The following is a 21762-nucleotide window of genomic DNA, read 5'->3' as shown; positions in this document are numbered from 1 at the left end:
AGACGTATCAATATCCACTAGGAACCCTTTCCCGGCCGCTTGCAAGCTATTGCAATTCAAAAAAATGGAAACTCTTCCCCAATGTTTCTGGAGAAATTCGTGGTGGCGGCCTGGAGTATTTGGAAGGAGAGAAATAACAAACATTTCAGAGCCATAACCCCCTCTCTCAGCTCCTGGCTAGACAGATTCAAGAAGGACTTTGAACTACTTCAGCATAGAGTCAAAGAGGACCATAGGCCCTTTGTTCTAAACTTTATAAACTCCTTATAGTTGTACTCCCTTATGTCTAATTACCTCTTCTCACTTGTCACAAAGTGGACAAGTACCCCCCTGTCACATCCCTAGTACTGGTATGATCTAGGCTTGCTTTGTGCATCATGTTTAAGTTTCAAATGAAATTGAAATGGGGAATGTGTCAAACCCTAGCACCAAAGCAAATTCAAATAGGTTCAAATTAAAAATGGAATTTCAATAAACCCAAAATGCTCTTCAAAAAATTTCATGGTCTTCGGATAATGTTGCCAACAACAACCAGAGGTGATGCACATTTTTGCTAAACATTTTGGATTTTTGAATGAACCCATATGTATTTGAGTTGGAGCTGTTTAAATCATATAAATATTTTAAAAGGCTCCAAAAATGTTGGAAATTGGTGAGGGCCTCTGGTATATTATAACTAGTGGTCACAAGGAATCTCAAAATTTTTATAATTGTGCTAGTATTTATTTTAAGTCAAAAACAAATACCAGAAATAGAAAAGAAAACAAAAAAAGGGAAAACTTACCTGGCACCCCCAGCCGGCCCAGCACTGTAGCTGGCCCAGCCCAGCCGTCGCACCGTCTTCAACCTCCTACCAGTAGGCAGGAGGGCGTGTGTTCCGTGCGCGTGTGCACGCGCTGCGGCCACCTCCTCTCTCCCTGCCTGCCTGGACCTCCCTCGCGTCGCCACGCACCTCCCTGGCCTCTCTCTCACTCTCTCTCTCGTTCTTTCCCCTCCTCTCCCTCGCTCTCTCTCACCGCGCCCAAGCGCTGCCCTCGTCGTCGCACGCTGTTGCCGCGCCCACCGCCACTTCCTCGCCTCTCCGACTAGCCCATTAGCTCCGCGCTGCCGTCCTCGACCTCTCTGACGACTCACGCAAGCCGGGACGCCCTGCAGAGCTGCCCTCGACGTCGTCTTCCTCGTCGGTGCCGCAGATCGCCGCCATCAAATCTGTCGCCGTCTGACCTCCCCCGAGCTTGCCGTCTGCTCCAACCGACTCGCCGTGAGACCCTGCCCCCTCTCCCCTTGCTCCCGTGCTCCTTTTCTCGCCATTGCCACCGTTTCGCCGGTGACCAATTCGCGTCGCCGCCTGAGCTCCTCGCCGCCGTGGCCAGAGGCCGTGTTCGTCGCTCCTAGGCACCTAGACGTGATCCAGACCTCGCCAGGAACCCAACCCGCACCCCAACTCGCTCTCTCGAGCGCTGCAGCTGCGTCCCCGCACCTGGCCGAACTCCAGTCGCCGCCTCGCTCGCCACCGTCGACGCCACAGCACACCCGAGCACCAGCCACTGCCACCGTTCGAAGCGCCGCAACAGCAGCTCTCCAACGCACCCACCCGCGCAAGCACTAGCCACCGGAAACGGCCGGACTGGCATCGCTGTCGTGCTCCGGTTATCACCGGAGTTAATCCGGTGATGTGGACAAATTAGATTAGTCTAATTGCTGTGATTAGCCTAAGTAAAGCTCCTAACAGCGGGCCCTACCACTGGTCAAACCCCAGTCAGTGCTAGGTTTGACCGGGGTTAGTCCCTGTGTCACTGACGTGTGGACCCCGCACGTCAGGTTTGACCTGGGTCAACCCAGTTGACCTACTGACGCAGTGCTGACCTCAAGCTGACGCAATAAATGATTTCTGGAATTATTTTAACTTAGGAAATTCCAGAATATTGCTTAAACTTCTAAAATTCATAGAAATTCAACCGTAGCTCAGAATGAAATAATTTATATATGAAAAATGATCAGAAAAATGCAAGGAATCCATTTATACCAGTTACATGCATGGAAAACCAACTTATACATGCTGTATAAGTGAAAACATAATATGGGAATTTTAAATGCTTCATTTTGAATTTGCATTTGAATCTTAGATTCAAATGGGCTTCAACCAATTTGGTAGCATCTTGCATTAGCCCAAACACCACCATTTGCACATGTTATGTTCCTGCATCATATTGTTGCATTGTTTGTGTATTGATTGCCGGCATTGTTTCTTCTTGATAGGTTCCACTCCGGAAGGTGTTCCCGAGTACCTATCAGAGGAGCAGTGCCCCTTCGTCGTTCTATCAGGCAAGCGACCCGCCTTGAGCATTTCGATAAATCCCACTCTCTCGCTCCTGCTCATTATACTGCATTAGGACAACAACGATTCAACTGCTATTTTTCTGCTGCGGTAGTTGAACCCATTCCTCTGCATGACCTGTCATTGCCATAGTAAATAGTTGAAACCCACTAGCATGAGTAGGAGTTGCTTGAGCCTTGATGTGCCTACTCATCCATGCTTGTTTTCTTTATGCCATCTATGCTTAGAGTTGTGTCAGGTCTGATTCATCGGGAATGAATCGGAGTGGTGAACATGTCCTACCGATAAAGGCTAAGTGTGTGAACACATTTTGGTAAAGGTAGCCATGAGAGGCCATGTAGGAGTACATGGTGGGTTGTCTCATTGGAACCGTCCCTAAGCACTGAGTTCTGTGTATGTTATCCAAGTCCAGTTACTACCATTGGGTTCCAGTTATCCGACCCCTCTCGGCTTATCAATCCACTTGATCTCTGTCCAGGAGTTGCAACTAGTTTCTGGCGTTTGTAGGTAGTGCTACTTGTCTACCAGGTGGTGTCCGGCGGGACGGGCTTGGGACAGACTAGGCACCATGGCACGGTGTACCAAGTGGCACCCGGATGGTGGGCTTGGGAACCCTGCACACATTGTTTGGGGCCGTACTGGAGACTTCGGCCAGAACTCCTTGCGGATGGAACTCGAATAGGCGATAAACCTGGACGAGAGACTTGTGTGGTTACTCAGGTCGTGGCCGACACCCTCGCCTAGTTTCCGCTTGAAGGTTGCCGAGGTACATGACGTGTACAGGGCGATAAGTGGTGAGAGCGTGTGTGAAGAAGTACACCCCTGCAGGGTCAACATTATCTATTCGAATAGCCGTTTTCCTCGGATATGGAAACTTGGAGGACTTATGTAGTACATAGACAACTTGAAGTGGCTACTCTAAAACACGCAAGATAAGCGTGAGTGCTATGGATGGCCTTCTCGTAGGGAGACGGGGATGGATCCATAGTGGAGTTTTGATATGGTGAATATGTGGACTCGTGTGCGTCTTCTCACCTCAAAGAAGTTTCTGATGCTCGTAGTATAGGTTAGCCACTGAGTCAAAGCTGGCTTGCTGCTGTTAAAACTCCACCACCCCCTTGTTGATAATGTTGCATATGTAGATAGTTCTGATGTAAGACTTGTTGAGTACCTTCGTACTCACGTTTGCTTATATATGTTTTGCAGTTGGTTACACTAGTGACTTCGATGAGTAGCTTGTATCCCAGCTACGATCTTGTACCCTTGGGAGGGTCTTGTAGATAGTCAGGCTTCTCAGCCTTTTTCTTTTGTAGTTGTCTGTACTCAGACATGTAATGCTTCCATTGCTTGTATGCTCTGAATGATGGGTCATGAGACCCCTGTTTGTATTGAATGCTATGTGGCTCTTCCGGGCCTTTATATATATGAGTTTGAGTTATGTTGTGATGCCATGTTGTACAGCACATACTTGCATGTTATGCGTACATGTAACGTGTATTGCTATGTGTGGGATCCGACAATCTAGTTGTTTACCCTTGGTAGCCTCTCTTATGGGGAAATGCAGTCTAGTGCTTCCACTGAGCCTTGGTAGTCCGCTACAGCCCAGTTTACCGGAGTCCTGCTAGCCCAGCACTACTGCTTCGGAACACTTAGACTGGCCGGCATGTGAGTCACTTTGTTCCTGTGTCTGTCCCTTCGGGGAAATGTCACACGGAGACATCCGGAGTCCTGTTAGCCTGCTACAGCCGGGGTTCCCGAAGTCCTGTTAGCCCAGTTGCTACAGCCCGGATTCATACGCTGTTGACCGACATGCTCGAGGTTGATTCATGTATGCATGTCCCTGTAAGTTAGTGCCACTTTGGGTTCACGACTAGTCATGTCGGCCCGGGTTCTCTGTCATATGGATGCTAGCGACACTATCATATACGTGAGCCAAAAGGCGCAAACGGTCCCGGGCCAGGTAAGGTGGCACCCGTGGGAATACCGTGCGTGAGACCGCAAAGTGATATGATGTGTTACATGCTAGATCGGTGTGACTTAGGATCGGGGTCCCGACAGTGTTGGTATCAGAGCTTGACTGACTATAGGATTACCAAGCCAAAATGGTCAAAGTTGTGTCTAGAAATGCTTTAGTTATATAAGGGAATTGATTGTGGAAGGGAACGTAAGGCTCTTTTTACTCCTTTACCTCATGTCATTCTTTCTGAGTCAGCCTCTTCTTTTCTACGAGGGTTAAGGCCTAGGCTTCTCCTCTATCTCTCAGGATGACGTGTTACTAAACCATAAATCTTAGCATTGTTGGGTTGTGTCTCCGTACAGTTCTACTACTTCCGTGTGTCATCAGTTTGACCCAGAACCTTTATATTATGATGTTGAGTGATTATGCTATTCCTTTGATGAATGTCTCAAAATCCTTTTTGAGCATTTACAGCCGTTATGCTGCCAAAATTGTCCTAGGATTTCAAGAGTTTCCAATTCTTTTGCATTACATTCCGCATCCTTATGTCGATGCTAATTCCATCCTTGTTTCCTTGGTTTCTATGCCAGGATGTCGTCTGCTAACCGAGGTTTAGTTCCTCATAGCAAGAACCACGGAGATGGTAGGGATGAGGATCCTCTTGACCAGCCTTTGATGGCAGAGTTCTTGTTAGCATCCGAGAGGAACAAGCGTGAGACTAACCGCTTGCTGGCACAAATTGAGCAGAACACCGCACATCAGCGTAAGAAGTTGGTTTCCATCACCGACTTCATTGGTCTGAAACCACCCACCTTCCATCATTCCATTGAGCCACTCGATGCAGATGACTGGCTTCGTAGCATCACTCTTAAGTTGTGTTCTGTGAACGTGGCTGAAGGTGACAGGGTCACCTATGCTACCTATCACCTGGAAGTTCCTGCTAGTATTTGGTGGCAGAACTATGAGGCTATGCTTCCAGCTGGCCATATTCCTACCTGGAAGGACTTCACCGAGGCTTTTCGTGAGCACCACATTCATCAGGCTCTCATTGACTGCAAGAGGGAGGAGTTCTGTAGTTTTACCCAGGGTAAGCTACCTGTTGATGCTTACAGTAGAGAGTTTGAAAACCTCACCCGCTATGCTACAGAAGAAGTGTCCACGGACACCAAGAAGAAGGCTAGGTTCCGGAAGGGTCTCAACCCTAAGTTGCGTCGTGATCTCCACCTGCATCATTGTGATACTTTCCAGGCTCTTATGAACAAGGCCATTAATGCAGAGACAGCTCAGCTCACTTACGAGGAGTCTCGTAGGCACAACCGTGATCTGGGTTCTTCCTCCCGCTCTGGCTCTCAGAAGCGACGGATTTGGATTCCGAACTCAGCTCTTCCACGTGGATATGCACCGAGGCCATCTGATGTGGTGCCTCACCCAGCTCAGCAACGTGCTCCACCCAGGCCTATTAGTGGACCACTTGCCAATGTAGGTCCGCATCCTACCTCATGAACTTGCTTCACCTGCGGAGAACCAGGACACTATGCACGTGACTGCCCTCAGTCTAGTTATACTCCACCCCAGTCTGAGAGGTCTGTTGGCCGTGAAAAGCCATCAAGCAAGATGATCGGTACCAAGCCAGCCACCACTGAACGAGCATGTGTGCACCACGTCTCAGCTACAGAAGCTCAAGATGATCCCGACGTCGTATTGGGAACGCTTCTTGTCAATTGTCATCCAGCTTCAGTTCTGTTCGATACTGGAGCATCCAACTCCTTCATATCCGAAGGTTATGCTCGGTTGCACGACATGTCATTTTGTGATATGCCAACTCCACTAATAATCCAGACTCCTGGTTCCAAATGGCAAACCTCCAAGGTAAGCCATGGTAATGAAATCCTTGTTGACAGACTGGTATTCCTTGCTTCTTTGATATCTCTCAAGTCTTCAGATATTAACATCATCTTGGGCATGGACTGGATGACAGCTCATCATGCCAAGATCGATTGTTACACTAGATCTGTTCAACTTACACATCCATCTGGCAAAATAGTCACTGTCTCCACTAGAGTTGCAAGGCATCAACTCTATTCTCTTAATGCCAGCCCTCTTCCAGACCTTGAAGATATTCCGGTAGTCCGTGACTTCCCGGATGTCTTTCCAAAAGAACTGCCAGGTGTCCCACCTGACAGAGATGTAGAGTTTGTCATAGAACTTATCCCAGGAACTGTTCCAATCTCTAGGAGACCATACAAGATGGCACCTTTGGAGTTAACCGAGCTTAAGAAACAGCTTGATGAGTCCTTGCAAAAGGGTTTCATCTGTCCCAGTTCTTCTCCTTGGGCTTTTCCTGTCCTCTTTGTCAAGAACAAGGATGGTGCGGATCGGATGGTTGTAGATTATTGTCCTGTTAATTTGGTCATGATAAAGAACAAGTATCCGCTCCCCAGGATCAACGACCTGTATGATCAGCTCGCTGGATCCTTAGTCTTTTCCAAGATGGATTTGAGGTTAGGCTACCACCAGATCAGAATCAGAAATGGGGACATCCCCAAAACGGCCTTTGTCACTCGTTATGGTCAATACGAGTACACTGTGATGTCTTTCGGCCTAACCAATGCTCCAACTACTTTCTCCCGCTTGATGAACTCGATCTTTATGGAGTACTTAGATAAGTTCGTCGTGGTTTACCTCGATGATATTCTCATTTACTCTAAGAACGAGGAAGAGCATGCCAAACATCTTAGACTTGTGTTAGAAAAACTCGGAGAGCACCGCCTTTATGCCAAGTTCTCCAAGTGTGAATTTTGGTTGCCAGAAGTGACCTATCTGGGCCACGTGATCTCTGGTAAGGGCATTGCTGTCAATCTCGAGAGAGTTAAAGCCGTTCTCGATTGGACTCCACCCGAAACGGTCAAACAAGTTAGGAGTTTCCTTGGTCTATCTAGTTATTGTCGCCGCTTCGTTGAAAACTTCTCCAAAGTGGCCAACCCCCTCACGGAACTTCTCAAGAAAGATAAAAGGTTTGAGTGGACCCCACAGTGTGAGCACAGTTTTCAGGAACTGAAAAGACGCCTGACTTTTGCACCCATACCTGTGCCACCGGATTTCACTAAAGACTTTGTTATCTATTGCGACGCTTCACGTCAAGGACTAGGTTGCATTCTTATGCAGGATCGTCATGTGATTGCCTGTGCATCTCGACAGTTGCATCCACATGAGGAAAATTATCCTACACATGATCTAGAGCTTGCAGCCGTAGTCTATGCACTTAAGACTTGGCGGCATTACCTTCTTGGTAACCGTTGTGAAATCTACACTGACCATCAGAGTCTCAAGTATATCTTCACCCAACCGGATCTGAATCTCAGACAGAGACGTTGGTTGGAGTTGATCTCGGATTACGACTTAGGAATCACCTACACCCCAGGCAAAGCCAATGTCATGGCTGATGCTTTAAGTCGTAAATCCTATTGCAACAACCTCATGTTGCAACAATGTCAACCACCCCTCCATGAGGAATTCTGTAAGCTTAACCTTCACATAGCTCCTCATGGTTCCCTTTCTACCTTGGTGGCGAAACCTACCCTTACGGATCAGATCATAGAGGCTCAGAAGAATGATACGAGAATCTCCCGGATCAAGTAAAATATTTCCAAGGGAGTTGCCGACTATTTCTCTATGGATGAACGAGGTGTTGTTTACTTTGGAAACCGTTTGGTGGTTCCCAAATCTCAACAGATGCAGCAACTGATCCTTAAGGAGGCCCATGAATCCCCTCTCACGATTCATCCCGATAGTACAAAGATGTATCAGGACCTACGCCAGAGGTTCTGGTGGACTAGGATGAAGAGAGAAATCGCTCAGTATATTGCCAACTGTGACGTTTGTCGTCGCGTTAAGGCAGAGCATCAAAGACCTGCTGGCAGCCTTCAACCTTTAGCTATTCCCGAGTGGAAATGGGACAAAGTTCGTATGGACTTCATCACCGGCTTTCCCAGGACCAAGAAAGGAAATAATGCTATCTTCGTAGTCATTGATCGTCTTTCCAAAGTGGCTCACTTCCTACCTGTTCAAGAGAGTATCACTGCTAGTCAGCTCGCTGACTTATATATCTCCCAAATAGTGTCACTCCATGGTGTTCCACTAGAGATCAATTCAGACCGTGGCAGTCTTTTCACCTCTCATTTCTGGGAAAGTTTCCAGAATGCCATGGGAACCCATCTTTCTTTCAGTACCGCTTTCCACCCTCAGTCAAGTGGTCAGGTGGAAAGGGTTAACCAAATTCTCGAAGACATGCTTAGAGCTTGTGTTATATCATTCGGTATGGATTGGGAGAAGTGTCTTCCTTTCACCGAGTTTGCTTATAACAATAGCTATCAATCCAGTCTTAGGAAAGCACCCTTCGAGATTCTGTATGGACGAAGATGTCGAACACCTTTGAACTGGTCAGAAACCGGTGAAAGACAATTCTTTGGACCAGATATGATTCAGGAAGCAAAAGATCAAGTTCGCATTATTCGTGAGAATTTGAAAATAGCCCAATCTCGTCAAAAGAGCCAGTATGACCGTCATCATAAGGAAGTGGCTTATGAAGTTGACGACAAGGCTTACCTTCGGGTTACTCCTTTGAAGGGTACCCATCGTTTTGGTATCAAGGGCAAGTTGGCTCCTCGTTACATTGGTCCTTTTCGCATTCTCGCTAAACGAGGAGAGGTTGCCTACCAGTTGGAACTACCCCCACATATTTCTCGAGTTCATGATGTCATCCACGTCTCTCAACTCAGGCGTTGCTTCTCAGATCCCATCCGCGGAGTGGACCGCGAAACGCTTGATCTCCAAGATAACCTCACTTATCGAGAGTACCCCGTTCGCATTCTGGATCAAGCAGATCGTGTCACTCGATGTCATAACATCAAGTTTCTCAAGGTTCAGTGGTCTCATCATTCCGAGAGAGAAGCTACTTGGGAGCGAGAAGATCGTCTCCGACTTGAGTACCCCGCTTTCTTTCCGCCAACTCCTGAATCTCGGGATGAGATTTTTTCGAGTGTGGGCGAGTTGTCACATCCCTAGTTCTGGTATGATCTAGGCTTGCTTTGTGCATCATGTTTAAGTTTCAAATGAAATTGAAATGGGGAATGTGTCAAACCCTAGCACCAAAGCAAATTCAAATAGGTTCAAATTAAAACTGGAATTTCAATAAACCCAAAATGCTCTTCAAAAATGTTCATGGTCTTTGGATAATGTTGCAAACAAAAAACCAGAGGTGATGCACATTTTTGCTAAACATTTTGGATTTTTGAATGAACCCATATGTATTTGAGTTGGAGCTGTTTAAATCATATAAATATTTTAAAAGGCTCCAAAAAATGTTGGAAATTGGTGAGGGCCTCTGGTATATTATAACTAGTGATCACAAGGAATCTCAACATTTTTATAATTGTGCTAGTATTTATTTTAAGTCAAAAACAAATATCAGAAATACAAAAGAAAACAAAAAAAGGGAAAACTTACCTGGCACCCCCAGCCGGCCCAGCACAGTAGCTGGCCCAGCCCAGTCGTCGCACCGTCTTCAACCTCCTGCCAGTAGGCAGGAGGGCGTGTGTTCCGCGCGCGCATGCACGCGCTGCGGCCACATCCTCTCTCCCTGCCTGCCTGGACCTCCCTCACGTCGCCATGCACCTCCCTGGTCTCTCTCTCACTCTCTCTCGTTCTTTCCCCTCCTCTCCCTCGCTCTCTCTCACCGCGCCCGAGCGCTGCCCTCGCCGCCGCACGCCGTTGCCGCGCCCACCGCCACTTCCTCGCCTCTCCAACAAGCCCATTAGCTCCGCGCTGCCGTCCTCGACCTCTTTGACGACTCACGCAAGCCGGGACGCCCCGCAGAGTTGCCCTCGACGTCGTCTTCCTCGTCGGTGCCGCGGATCACCGCCGTCAAATTCATCGTCGTCCGACCTCCCCTGAGCTCGCCGTCTGCTCCAAACGACTAGCCGTGAGCCCCTGCCTCCTCTCCCCTTGCTCCCATGCTCCTTTTCTCGCCATGGCCACCGTTCTGCCGGTGACTGATTCGCGCCGCCACCTGAGCTCCTCGCCGTCGTGGCCAGAGGCCGTGTTCGTCGCTCCTAGGCACCTGGACGTGCTCCAGACCTCGCCAGGAACCCAACTCGCTCTCTCGAGCGCTGCAGCTGCGTCCCCACACCCGGCCGAACTCCAGTCGCTGCCTCGCTCGCCACCATCGACGCCACAGCACACCCGAGCACCAGCCACTGCCACCGTTCGAAGCGCCGCAACAGCAGCTCTCCAACGCACCCACCCGCGCAAGCTCTAGCCGCCGGAAACGGCCGGACGGGCATCACTGCCGTGCTCCGGTTATCGCCGGAGTTAATCCGGTGACGTGGACGGATTAGATTAGTCTAATTGTTGTGATTAGCCTAACTAAAGCTCCTGACAGCGGGCCCTACCACTCGTCAAACCCCAGTCAGTGCTAGGTTTGACCGGGGTTAGTCCCTGTATCACTGACGTGTGGACCCCGCATGTCAGGTTTGACCTGGTCAACCCAGTTGACCTGCTGACGTAGTGCTGACCTCAAGCTGACGCAATAAATGATTTCTGGAATTATTTTAACTTAGGAAATTCCAGAATATTGCTTAAACTTCTAAAATTTATAGAAATTCAACCGTAGCTCAGAATGAAATAATTTATATATGAAAAATGATCAGAAAAATGCAAGGAATCCATTTATACCAGTTACATGCATGGAAAACCAACTTATACATGCTGTATAAGTGAAAACATAATATGGGCATTTTAAATGCTTCATTTTGAATTTGCATTTGAATCTTTGATTCAAATGGGCTTCAACCAATTTGGTAGCATCTTGCATTAGCCCAAACACCACCATTTGCACATGTTATGTTCATGCATCATATTGTTGCATTGTTTGTGTATTGATTGCCGGCATCGTTTCTTCTCGATAGGTTCCACTCCGGAAGGTGTTCCCGAGTACCTGTCAGAGGAGCAGTGCCCCTTCGTCGTTCTATCAGGCAAGCAACCCCCCTTGAGCATTTCGATAAATCCCACTCTCTCGCTCCTGCTCCTTATACTGCATTAGGACAACAACGATTCAACTGCTACTTTTCTGTTGCGGTAGTTGAACCCATTCCTCTGCATGACCTGTCATTGCCACAGTAAATAGTTGAAACCCACTAGCATGAGTAGGAGTTGCTTGAACCTTGATGTGCCTACTCATCCATGCTTGTTTTCTTTATGCCATCTATGCTTAGAGTTGTGTCAGGTCTGATTCATCGGGAATGAATCAGAGTGGTGAACATGTCCTACCGATAAAGGCTGTGTGTGAACGCATTTTGGTAAAGGTGGCGATGAGAGGCCATGTAGGAGTACATGGTGGGTTGTCTCATTGGAACCGTCCCTAAGCACTGAGTTCTGTGTATGTTATCCAAGTCCAGTTACTACCACACATTGGGTTCCGGTTATCCGACCCCTCTCGGCTTATCAATCCACTTGATCTCTGTCCAGGAGTTGCAACTAGTTTCTGGCGTTTGTAGGTAGTGCTACTTGTCTACCAGGTGGTGTCCGACGGGACGGTCTTGGGACAAACTAGGCACCGTGGCACGGTGTACCAAGTGGCACCCGGATGGTGGGCTTGGGAACCCTGCACACATCGTTTGGGGCCGTACTGGAGACTTCGGCCGGAACTCCTTGTGGATGGAACTCGAATAGGCGATAAACCTGGACGAGAGACTTGTGTGGTTAGTCAGGTCGTGGCCGACATCCTCGCCCGATTTCTGCTTGAAGGTTGCCGAGGTACATGATGTGTACAGGGCGATAAGTGGCGAGAGCGTGTGTGAAGAAGTACACCCCTGCAGGGTCAACGTTATCTATTCGAATAGCCGTTTTCCTCGGATATGAAACTTGGAGGACTTATGTAGTACATAGACAACTTGAAGTGGCTACTCTAAAATACGCAAGATAAGCGTGAGTGCTATGGATGGCCTTCTCGTAGGGAGACGGGAATGGATTCATAGTGGAGTTTTGATATGGTGAATATGTGGACTCGTGTGTGTCTTCTCACCTCAAAGAAGTTTCTGATACTCGTAGTATAGGTTAGCCACTGAGTCAAAGCTGGCTTGCTGCTGTTAAAACTCCACCACCCCCTTGTTGATAATGTTGCATATGTAGATAGTTCTGATGTAAGACTTGTTGAGTACCTTCGTACTCACGTTTGCTTATTTATGTTTTGCAGTTGGTTACACTAGTGACTTTGACGAGTAGCTTGTATCCCAGCTACGATCTTGTACCCTTGGGAGGGTCTTGTAGATAGTCAGGCTTCTCAGCCTTTTTCTTTTGTAGTTGTCTGTACTCAGACATGTAATGCTTCCGTTGCTTGTATGCTCTGAATGATGGGTCATGAGACCCCTGTTTGTATTGAATGCTATGTGGCTCTTCCGGGCCTTTATATATATGAGTTTGAGTTATGTTGTGATGCCATGTTGTACAACACATACTTGCATGTTATGCGTACGTGTAACATGTATTGCTATGTGTGGGATCCGACAATCTAGTTGTTTACCCTTGGTAGCCTCTCTTATGGGGAAATGTAGTCTAGTGCTTCCACTGAGCCTTGGTAGTCCGCTACAGCCCGGTTTACCGGAGTCCTGCTAGCCCAGCACTACTGCTCCGGAACACTTAGACTGGCCGGCATGTGAGTCACTTCGTTCCTGTGTCTGTCCCTTCGGGGAAATGTCACGGGGAGACATCCGGAGTCCTGTTAGCCTGCTATAGCCCGGGTTCCCGGAGTCCTGTTAGCCCAGTTGCTACAGCCCGGATTCATACGCTGTTGACCGACATGCTCGAGGTTGATTCATGTATGCCTGTCCCTGTAAGTTAGTGCCACTTTGGGTTCACGACTAGTCATGTCGGCCCGGGTTCTCTGTCATATGGATGCTAGCGACACTATCATATACATGAGCCAAAAGGCGCAAATGGTCCCAGGCCAGGTAAGGTGGCACCCGTGGGAATACCGTGCGTGAGGCCACAAAGTGATATGATGCGTTACATGCTAGATCGGTGTGACTTAGGATCGGGGTTCCGACACCCCCCCCCCCCCGATGTAAATACTCATCTATATAGTGTACTTATTATTTTCTTTAATATATTAACACAGTAGGAGCCTTTCCTACTGTTCACGGTCAAAAAAAGAGGTAGCACTATGATCCGGCAACCCCGGAGTGACAACAACCGGGGCCACTCCCGGTGATGACCGTAGTTTGAGGAGTTCATGTATTCACTATGTGTTAATGCTTTGTTCCAGTTCTCTATTAAAAGGAGGCCTTAATATCCCTTAGTTTCCAATATGGACCCCGCTGCCACGGGAGGGTAGTACAAAAGATGTCATGCAAGTTCTTTTAATAAAGCACGTATGACTATTTACAGAATACATGCCTACATTATATCGATGAACTGGAGCTAGTGTCGTATCGCCGTAGGTTATAACTGTCTCATGATGAATATCATCCAACAAGTCACCGATCCAATGCCTACGAATTTATCCTTATTGATCTTGCTGCGTTACTTTTGCTATCATCACTGTTACACTTGCTACAAACTACTGCTATCACTGTTACTGTTACTATTGATGTTGTCACTGCTATCAAAACTATCATATTACTATGCTACTGATTACTTGCTGCAGATAATTAATCTCCAGGTGTGGTTGAATTGACAACTCAGCTGCTAATACCTTCAAATATTCTTTGGCTCCCCTTGTGTCGAATCAATAAATTTGGGTTGAATACTCTACCCTCGAAAACGGTTGCGATCCCCTATACATGTGGGTTATCATGGACCCTCAAAATAAGTTTTCGGGTTTAAGGGTTTTTGGATGCACAAGTAGTATCTCTACTTAGTGCGGAATTTTTGGCTTGCAAAGATAGGGGGCAAGCACCACATGTTAAAGGATCCATGACAAAGTCGGAATAACATCTGCTCCACCACCGCGCGACGGCAATCGCCCTGCTCACACACACCTTGCCGCGCTCGCGCTGACCCTCACTCCAACGCGTGCGAGGTCCCACAGCGGTGTCCTCCGGGGGGGCTTGCCAGAGGCGCCGGCAAGCATCGCATCCTCCTTGGCGAGTGCAACAACCTCCTTCTTGGCGGGCGCCAAGATCATCGGCAGTGCTCGCCTGTATTGTGTTTGACGAAATTGTCAGGACGGACACAACCACAAATGGGACAGCACTGTTGGGCGATGCGGTCGTCCCAAATGAAAAAGCTGACAAACATGTCCGCTTCGCCGACCTAAACGAACAAATTGCGCATTCGTTTGGTTTGGCCGGTTGAAGTTGCTCTAAGTAGTCATTGCATGAGTTTTCTGTTGAAATATTGGTGTTGATCTCATGTCTCGTTGATGTCTACTACACAAACTTCTTCTTGTAGACGTTGTTGGGCCTCCAAGAGCAGAGGTTTGTAGGACAGTAGCAAATCTCCCTCAAGTGGATGACCTAAGGTTTATCAATCCGTAGGAGGCGTAGGATGAAGATGGTCTCTCTCAAGCAACCCTGCAACCAAATAACAAAGAGTCTCTTGTGTCCCCAACACACCCAATACAATGTTAAATTGTATAGGTGCACTAGTTCGGCGAAGAGATGGCGATACAAATGGTATATGGATAATAGATAATAGTTTTTGTAATCTGAAAATATAAAAACAGCAAGGTAGCAAGTGATAAAAGTGAGCATAAACGGTATTGCAATGATAGGAAATAAGGCCTAGGGTTCATACTTTCACTAGTGCAAGTTCCCTCAACAATACTAACATAATTGGATCACATAACTATCCCTCAACATGCAACAAAGAGTCACTCCAAAGTCACTAATAGCGGAGAACGAACGAAGAGATTATGGTAGGGTACGAAACCACCTCAAAGTTATTCTTTCCAATCAATCTGTTGGGCTATTCCTATAGGCGTCACAAACAGCCCTAGAGTTCGTACTAGAATAACACCTTAAGACACAAATCAACCAAAACCCTAATGTCACCTAGATACTCCAATGTCACCTCAAGTATCCGTGGGTATGATTATACGATATGCATCACACAATCTCAGATTCATCTATTCAACCAACACATAGGACCTCAAAGAGTGCCCCAAGTTTCTACCGGAGAATCACGACGAAAACGTGTGCCAACCCCTATGCATAGGTTCATGGGCGGAACCCGCAAGTTGATCACCAAAACATACATCTAGTGAATCACGTGATATCCCATTGTCACCACAGATACGCAGGGCAAGACATACATCAAGTGTTCTCAAATCTTTCAAGACTCAATCCGATAAGATAACTTCAAAGGGAAAACTCAATCCATTACAAGAGAGTAGAGGGGGAGGAGAAACATAAGATCCAACTATAATAGCAAAGCTCACGATACATCAAGATCGCGCCACCTCAAGAACACGGGAGAGAGAGATCAAACACATAACTACTGGTACATACCCTTAGCCCCGAGGGAGAATTACTCCCTCCTCGTCATGGAGAGCACCAGGATGATGAAGATGGCCACCGGAGAGGGATTGCCCCCTCCGGCAGGGTTCCAGAATGGGTCTAGATTGGTTTTCGATGGCTACGGAGGCTTCTGGCGGCGGAACTCCCGATCTATTGTGCTCTCCAATCGTTTTAGGCTATATGGAGATATATAGGCGGAAGAAGTACGTCGGGGGAGCCACGAGGGGCCCACGAGGGTGGAGGGCGCGCCCCCCTACCTCGTGGCTTCCTCATTGACCCCCTTACGTGCACTCCAAGTCTTATGGGTTTCTTCTGGTCCAAAAATAAGTTCCGTGAAGTTTCACGTCAATTGGACTCCGTTTGATTTTCCTTTTCTTCGAAACTCTAAAATAGGCAAAAAAAACAGAAACTGGTACTGGGCTCTGGGTTAAAAGGTTAGTCCCAAAAATAATATAAAAGTGTATAATAAAGCCCATAAACATCCAAAACAGAAGATAATATAGCATGGAGCAATCAAAAATTATAGATACGCTGGAGACGTATCAGCATCCCCAAGCTTAATTCCTGCTCGTCCTCGAGTAGGTAAATGATAAAAACAGAATTTTTGATGCGGATTGCTACTTGGCATAATTTCACTGTAATTCTTCTTAATTATGGCATGAATATTCAGATCCGAAAGATTCAAGACAAAAGTTCATATTGACATAAAAATAATAATACTTCAAGCATACTAACTAAGCAATTATGTCCTCTCGAAATAACATGGCCAAAGAAAGTTCATCCCTACAAAATCATATAGTTTAGTCATGCTCCATTTTTGTCACACAAGAATGCTCTCATCATGCACAACCCCGATGACAAGCCAAGCAATTGTTTCATACTTTAGTAATCTCAAACCTATAAACTTTCACGCAATACATGAGCGCGAGCCATGGATATAGCACTATGGGTGGAATAGAATATAATGATGGGGATTATGTGGAGAAGAAAAAAGGAGAAAGTCTCACATCAACGAGGCTAATCAATGAGCTATGGAGATGCCCATCGATTGATGTTAATGCAAGGAGTACGGATTGCCATGCAACGGATGCCCTAGAGCTATAAATGTATGAAAGCTCAACAAAAGAAACTAAGTGGGTGTGCATCCAACTTTCTTGCTCACGAAGACCTAGGGCACTTGAGGAGTCCCATTGTTGGAATATACAAGCCAAGTTCTATAATGAAAAATTTCCCACTAGTATATGAAAGTGACAAAACAAGAGACTCTCTATCATGAGGATCATGGTGCTACTTTGAAGCACAAGTGTGGAAAAAGGATAGTAGCATTGTCCCTTCTCTCTTTTTCTCTCCTTTTTTGGGGCCTTCTCTTTTTTATGGCCTTTCTCTTTTTGGGGGGCCTTCTCTTTTTTTATGGCCTTTCTCTCTTTTTTTATTCCTCACTTGGGACAATGCTCTAGAAAATTATGATCATCATACTTCTATTTATTTACAAGTCAATGATTACAACTTGATACTAGAACAAAGTATGACTCTATATGAATGCCTCCGGCAGTGTACCGGGATATGCAATGAAACAAGAGTGACATGTATGAAAAATTATGAACAGTGGCTTTGCCACAAATACGATGTCAACTACATGATCATGCTAAGCAATATGAGAATGATGAACGTGGCATGATAAACGGAATGGTGGAAAGTTGCATGGCAATATATCTCGGAATGGCTATGGAAATGCCATAATAGGTAGGTATGATGGCTGTTTTGAGGAAGATATAAAGAGGTTTATGTGTGAAAGAGCGTATCATATCACGGGGTTTGGATGCACCGGCGAAGTTTGCGCCAACTCTCAATGTGAGAAAGGGCAATGCATGGTACCGAAGAGGCCAGCAAGGATGGAAGGGTGAGAGTGTGTATAATCCATGGACTCAACATTAGTCATAAAGAACTCACATACTTATTGCAAAAATCTACAAGTCATCAAAAACCTCGGTACTATGCGCATGCTCCTAGGGGGATAGATTGGTAGGAAAAGACCATCGCTCGTCCCCGACCGCCACTCATAAGGAGGACAATCAAATAACACCTCATGTTTCAAATTTGTTACATAACGTTTACCATACGTGCATGCTATGGGACTTGCAAACTTCAACACAAGCATTTCTCAAATTCACAACTACTCAACTAGCATGACTTTGATATTATTACCTCCATATCAAGCATCAAACTTCTCTTAGTATTCAATGCACTCATAAGAATTTTTTTTACTATTCTTGAATACCTAGCATATTAGGATTTTAAGCAAATTACCATGCTATTTAAGACTCTCCAAATAATATAAGTGAAGCATGATAGTTCACCTATTTCTTCAAAATAAAACTACCACCATGCTCTAAAAGATATAAGTGAAGCACTAGAGCAAATGACAAACTACTCCGAAAGATATAAGTAAAGGTCAATGAGTAGTCGAATAATTCTGCAACTATGTGAAGACTCTCTAACATTTAATAATTTCAGATCTTGATATTTTATTCAAACAGAAAGCAAAACTAAAGAAAATAAAATGACGCTCCAAGCAAAACACATATCATGTGGTAAATAAAAATATAGCTCCAAGTAAAGTTACCGATGAACAAAGACGAAAGAGGGGATGCCTTCCGGGGCATCCCCAAGCTTAGGCACTTGGATATCCTTGAATATTACCTTGGGGTGCCTTGAGCATCCCCAAGCTTAGGCTCTTGCCACTCCTTATTCCATAGTCCATCGAATCCTTACCCATAACTTGAAAACTTCACAACACAAAACTTAACAGAAAACTCATAAGCTCCGTTAGTATAAGAAAGTAAATCACCACTTCAAGGTACTGTAATGAACTCATTATTTATTTATATTGGTGTTAAAACCTACTGTATTCCAAGTTCTCTATGGTTTATAAACTATTTTACTAGCCATAGATTCATCAAAATAAGCAAACAACACATAGAAAACAGAATCTGTCAAAAACAGAACAGTCTGTAGTAATCTGGATCAAACGTATACTTATGGAACTCATAAAATTCTCAAATAAATTGCTGGACTTGAGTAATTTACCTATTAATCATATGCAAAAAGAATTAACTAAATAGCACTCTCCAATAAAAAATGGCAGCAATTCTCGTGAGCGCTAAAGTTTCTGTTTTTTACAGCATGATCAACAAGACTTCCCCCAAGTCTTCCCAAAGGTTCTACTTGGCACAAACACTAATTAAAAGCATAAAACCACATATAAACAGAGGCTAGATGAATTATTTATTACTAAACAGGAACAAAAAGCAAGGAACAAAAATAAAATTGGGTTGCCTCCCAACAAGCGCTATCGTTTAACGCCCCTAGCTAGGCATGATGATTTCAATGATGCTCACATAAAGGATAAGAATTGAAACATAAAGAGAGCATCATGAAGAATATGACTAGCACATTTAAGTCTAACCCACTTCCTATGCATAGGGATTTTGTGAGCAAACAACTTGTGGGAACAAGAATCAACTTGCATAAGAAGGTAAAACAAGCATAACTTCAAAACTTTAAGCACATAGAGAGGAAACTTGATATTATTGCAATTCCTACAAGCATATATTCCTCCCTCATAATAATTTTCAGTAGCATCATGAATTAATTCAACAATATAACCAGCACCTAAAGCATTCTTTTCATGATCTACAAGCATAGAAAATTTACTACTCTCCACACAAGCAAAATTCTTCTCATGAATAATAGTGGGAGCAAACTCACCAAAATAACTATCATGTGATTGAAAATTAAGATCAAGATGACAAGTTTCATGGTTATTATTATTCTTTAAAGCATACATGTCGTCACAATAATCATCATAGATAGGAGGCATGCTTTCATCATAATAAATTTGCTCATCAAAACTTGGGGGACAAAAAATATCATCTTCATCAAACATAGCTTCCCCAAGCTTGTGGCTTTGCATATCATTAGCATCATAGATATTCAAGGAATTCATACTAACAACATTGCAATCATGCTCATCATTCAAATATTTAGTGCCAAACATTTTGTAGATTTCTTATTCTAGCACTTAAGCACAATTATCATTTCCATCATACTCACGAAAGATATTAAAAAGATGAAGCGTATGAAACAAACTCAATTCCATATTTTTGTAGTTTTATTTTATAAACTAAACTAGTGATAAAACAAGAAACTAAAACGACTCGATTGCAAGATCTAAAGATATACCTTCAAGCACTAACCTCCCCGGCAACGGCACCAGAAAAGAGCTTGATGTCTACTACACAACCTTCTTCTTGTAGACGTTGTTGGGCCTCCAAGTGCAGAGGTTTGTAGGACAGTAGAAAATTTCCCTCAAGTAGATGACCTAAGGTTTATCAATCCATAGGAGGCATAGGATGAATATGGTCTCTCTCAAGCAACCCTGCAACCAAATAACAAAGTGTCTCTTGTGTCCCCAACACACCCAATACAATGGTAAATTGTATAGGTGCACTAGTTCGGCGAAGAGATGGCGATACAAATGGTATATGGATAATAGATAATAGTTTTTGTAATCTGAAAATATAAAAACAGCAAGGTAGCAAGTGATAAAAGTGAGCATAAACGGTATTGCAATGATAGGAAATAAGGCCTAGGGTTCATACTTTCACTAGTGCAAGTTCCCTCAACAATACTAACATAATTGGATCACATAACTATCCCTCAACATGCAACAAAGAGTCACTCCAAAGTCACTAATAGCGGAGAACGAACGAAGAGATTATGGTAGGGTACGAAACCACCTCAAAGTTATTCTTTCCAATCAATCCGTTGGGCTATTCCTATAGGTGTCACAAACAGCCCTAGAGTTCGTACTAGAATAACACCTTAAGACACAAATCAACCAAAACCCTAATGTCACCTAGATACTCCAATGTCACCTCAAGTATCCGTGGGTATGATTATACGATATGCATCACACAATCTCAGATTCATCTATTCAACCAACACATAGGACCTCAAAGAGTGCCCAAAGTTTCTACCAGAGAATCACGACGAAAACGTGTGCCGACCCCTATGCATAGGTTCATGGGCGGAACCCGCAAGTTGATCACCAAAACATACATCAAGTGAATCACGTGATATCCCATTGTCACCACAGATACGCAGGGCAAGACATACATCAAGTGTTCTCAAATCTTTAAAGACTCAATCCGATAAGATAACTTCAAAGGGAAAACTCAATCCATTACAAGAGAGTAGAGGGGGAGGGGAAACATAAGATCCAACTATAATAGCAAAGCTCGCGATACATCAAGATCGTGCCACCTCAAGAACACGGGAGAGAGAGATCAAACACATAGCTACTGGTACATACCCTTAGCCCCGTGGGAGAACTACTCCCTCCTCGTCATGGAGAGCACCGGGATGATGAAGATGGCCACCGGAGAGGGATTGCCCCCTCCAGCAGGGTGCCGGAACGGGTCTAGATTGGTTTTCGGTGGCTACGGAGGCTTCTGGCGACGGAACTCCCAATCTATTGTGCTCTCCGATCGTTTTAGGGTATATGGAGATATAGAGGCGGAAGAAGTACGTTAGGGGAGCCACGAGGGGCCCACGAGGGTGGAGGGTGCGCCCCCCTACCTCGTGGCTTCCTCGTTGACCCCCTTATGTGCACTCCAAGTCTTCTGGGTTTCTTCTGGTCCAAAAATAAGTTCCGTGAAGTTTCAGGTCAATTGGACTCCGTTTGATTTTCCTTTTCTTCGAAACCCTAAAATAGGCAAAAAAACAGAAACTAGCACTGGGCTCTGGGTTAATAGGTTAGTCCCAAAAATAATATAAAAGTGTATAATAAAGCCCATAAACATCCAAAACAGAAGATAAAATAGCATGGAGCAATCAAAAATTATAGATACATTGGAGACGTATCAGTCGTCCGAAGAATCAAATTGGCCTAA

The sequence above is a fragment of the Triticum urartu genome, chromosome 2A, assembly GCF_056163025.1.
Source record: "Triticum urartu cultivar PI428250 chromosome 2A, HENAU_Tu73, whole genome shotgun sequence".
Taxonomy (NCBI): domain Eukaryota; kingdom Viridiplantae; phylum Streptophyta; class Magnoliopsida; order Poales; family Poaceae; genus Triticum; species Triticum urartu.
Note: the sequence above shows the minus strand (reverse complement) of the source record.